This window comes from Alexandromys fortis, unplaced genomic scaffold (assembly GCF_014885135.2).
Source record: "Alexandromys fortis isolate MF-2015 unplaced genomic scaffold, M_Fortis_MF-2015_v1.1 scaffold_448, whole genome shotgun sequence".
Classification (NCBI taxonomy): domain Eukaryota; kingdom Metazoa; phylum Chordata; class Mammalia; order Rodentia; family Cricetidae; genus Alexandromys; species Alexandromys fortis.
In genome coordinates, this window is record NW_026068359.1 from 159,561 (window position 1) to 163,813 (window position 4,253).

The following is a 4,253-nucleotide window of genomic DNA, read 5'->3' on the forward strand; positions in this document are numbered from 1 at the left end:
AAAATAGTTGATAAAGAAATTTAAAAAATACTCTAGAAAAAAATTCAAATTGATACTATTTTCAGAATAAAAGGCATTATGCCTAGAAATACATTTTTTTGCCAGAAAAATCAAGAAGTAATGAACACATTAAACAAAATACATGAAATAAACTTAAAAATTATTTGTCTTTCTGTGTATAATAATAAGCCTATTGAAGAATAATAATGGGATAGTCTCACTGACAATATTCTTCCAAAACTTAAAAAAAAAAACTATGACTAATCCTAACAAAAGGTTAGGATAAAAAGACTAAGCTCTGGAAAAGTGTAGGATAACTTAGAACATGGAATGATCTTCCATATTAATAGATTGGTAGAACTAAGTAACACTATAAAGATAATCATTCTATCAAAGAAATTCAGAGATTAAATGCAATCCCATTCTAAATCACCTTGACATTTTCTATGTAGTAGAAAAATAGATATTGTTTAAGTTTAGTTTGGAGTTACAATTGAACCAAGATAGCATAAGCAGTCTTGAGGAAACAGAATGTTGAAGGGATTACTGTATCATTTTTCAAATCGTAATTTACTATGGTAATAAAAGTAAACTGGTAATGGCACAAAAATTGATGTAGATAAAAAAGCAAGCAAACTGAAAAAAAAAAACATGAATGTCTGTTACATATAACCACCTAATACTCAAAAGATTCCAAAATTACATACTACAAAAAGATATCATCTTTAAAAAATGGTACTTTAAAAACAGTACAGATAGAGAATAAAAGAAATTAGACTGACAGAAAATGTATAACAGAAATAAATATTAAACCTGAACTATTGAACTGTTGGAAGAACCAGAGGCAATAATCAACAGATTGTAATTGTAGGAAATAATCTTATGGACACAGTTACATGCCAAGGAGTTAAGGACAAAAACTTGACAAATGGGGCATCATAAAACTAAATTGCTCCTTCCAAAAAAATTACATAATCAATTGAATAAAGGAAAAGCCCACAAAGTGAGAGAAAAAATTGGCAGCTATATATTATCACAAAGCATATAAACAAATTAAAACATTATGAATCAAAAATATTGACCCATATTAAAGAAGATTATGCTCTTATCAGATATTTGAAGAAAAAGGAAAAAAAAGCAGATCATAATTTCTCAAGAAAAAGTAAATTGTCTTATTAGTATATCACATTTTCAAGAGGATAAAATTTCATAAATTTTCCAAAATAATTTTTTCTACTATTTTCTACAGACTTATAATTTAAATGTTTTTATGTATTTCTAGTCCTGTTAAAAATTAAAGATAGCTTTGGAGTTGGATTGTGGCTTTCTCCTTCCACAAGAAAAGCATGCTTATAAAAGTAAAATTCATTATGTCTGTCTCATGTCAGAAAAGCATATGGAAAAGAAGAAAAACAGATACTTAAGCACTATTATGTGGTCAATAAGCTCATAATAATTTGCTTTATATTTATGCTTTACAGCTTTTCTTAAGGTATGCTTTTTGTAATTGAAACAAATTAAGCTTTTTATTATGATATTAATAGTCATATAAAGTAATAACTAATTTTAGAAAAAGGCTTCATTAAGCTTCTTGTACATGATTTGGGATTGAGTCTCTATTAATTTTTAGCCATGAACCATAAGTAGGTCTAACAGTGACCTCTGAATATACAAAGGAATGATAGGGTCCCACAAATGTGAGTTCATCCAGGGCTGTGGTAACACCACCAAGTCGAAACACATTACCTAAAAATCGTTTTTGAATTACAAACTTCCTCTGAACAATTTTTAAGTGGCTAGGTGTGATGACTCAACCTAACAGACTACTCTAGCCAGGACTTGAGACAAGCACTGCACTTTCCATTACACAAACTAGAGAAATTATGATACAGCTATCTCTATCAGGGCTTGATAATTAATCAAAGTTTTTATTTTCAGGATTTCCTAAAGATACAATTGAACCTAGGCACCAGAAGGCAAACTTAAGAATATGATGCCCACTATGTTCATAGCAGTATTATTTGAAATAAAGAGAACATGGAAATAACCCGAATGCCCCTCAACTGAAGAATAGATAAGGAAAATGCAGTACATTCACACAATGGAATACTACTCAGTAGTAAAATAAAATGACATCTTGAAATGTGCATGCAAATGGATGGTACAAGAAAAAAAAATTGTGAGTGAGATTACCCAGACCCAGAAAGATGAACATGGTAGGTACTCACTCATAGGAGTATACTAGCTATAAAGCAAAGGATGACAAGCCTATAGTCCATGAACCTAGAGAAGCTAGGTAACAAGGTTAACCCTAAGAAGAAAAACATATATAGATCCACCTGGAAATGGGGAATAGAGAAGATCTCCTTTAAAAATTGGAACATGGAGTGGGGGGATACAGGAGGGTCAAAGGGGAAGCAGAGGGGAAAAGGGGAGGGGGAATAGAACTTGAGGGAAAGAGATAGTTGAGATGGAGGAAGGACAGAGATGGAGAGCAAGGAAAGAGATATTTTAATTGAACCTACCATTGTGAGGCTGGAAAAAGATGTGGCACTACAGTAATTCCAAGGAATCCATAATGATGACTGCAGCTATGACCTTAAGCAATAGAGGAAAAGGTGCCTGAAGTGGTCTTGTCCTGTAGTCAGATTAATGAATATCATAAATGTAACCATAAAACTTCATCCAGCAATTGATGGAAACAAAGTCAGAGACCTGCAGCAGAGTGTTGGCTGAGCTCCCAAAGTCCAGTTGAAGAGTGGGAGGCGTGATAATATGAGCAAAGAGGTCAAGACCACAATGGGGACATCCACTGCAACAGTTTACCTGAGCTAATGGATGCTCACTAACTCCAGTCAGACAGGAAAGGAAACACCATAGGACCAAACTGAACCATCTGGATGTGAGAGACAGTTGCATGGATGGGGCAGACTGTGGGGCCACTGGAAGTGGCAACAGAATTTATTCCTACTTCTTGTACTGGATTATTGGGAACCTATTCTTTTTGGGAGGATACCTTACTCAGCTTAAAGTATGAAGAGCCTTGCTCTTCTCCAAAGCAATATGTCTTACTCTCGCTCAGCAGTTGATATCCAGTTATGCCAGCACCATTTGTTAAATATGCTTTCCATTTTCAACTTGATATTTTTTTGTTTTTGGTAAAAAAAATCTGGTATTCAAAGAAGTGTGAATTAATATCTGGGTCTTCTATTCAGTTCCATTGGTCTTCTCTGTTCCTATGCCTATACCAGGCTGTTCTCAGTACTGTAGCTCTATAGTAGAATTTTAAGTCAGAGATTGTGATACTTCCAGAAGTTTTTTTTTTTTTTCCAGGATTGTTTTGTCTTTCCTGGGTTCTTGTTTTCATCATAAAGTTGAGTCTTGTTCTTTTGTGATATGTGAAGTATTTTGCTGGGAATTTGATGGGCATTGCATTGAATCTGTACATTGCTTTTAGGAAGATTGATATTTTTACTATGTTAATTCTACCTACCAAAGAACATGTGAGAACTTTGCATTTTCTGGTGTCTTCTTCAATTTCTTACTTTAAAGATTTAAAATACTTGTTATTCAAGTCTTCTACTTGTTTGGTTAAATTAGTCCAATATATTTTATATTATTTGTGGCTATTGTGAAGAGAGATATTTCTCTGACTTGCTTCTCAGCCCATTTAACATATGTTTAAAGGAGGGCTAATAATTTTTTAGTTAATCTTGTATCCTGCTATATTACTGAAGTTGTGTTTAGGAGTTGTAGAAATTCCTTGTTAAAAGTTTTGGGGTCACTTAGGTAAACTAGTATATCATCAGCAAATATTGAGAATTTGATTTCTTCTTTTCTGATTTGCATCCTCTTGGTCTACTTTTGTTGTCTTTTTTTTCTTTTTTTATTGAAAGAAAGAAAAAAATTTCCACATCCTCCCAGCCCCCCACCTCCCTCTCCCTCCCCCAAATCCTCTCCCCCTCCTCCCACTCCTCTTCCCCTCCCTCTCCAGTCTGAAGAGCAGTCAAGGTTCCCTGCCCTGTGGAAAGTCCAAAGTCCTCCCCCCTCCATTTTGGTCTAGGAAGGTGAACATCCAAACTGGCTAGACTCCCACAAAGCCAGAACATGAAGTAGGTTCAAAACCCCATGCCATTGTCCTTGGCTTCTCATCAGTCCTCATTGTTCGCCATGTTCAGAGAGTCCGGTTTTATCCCATGCTTTTTCAGTCACAGTCCAGCTGGCCTTGGTGAGCTCCCAATAGATCAGCCAAA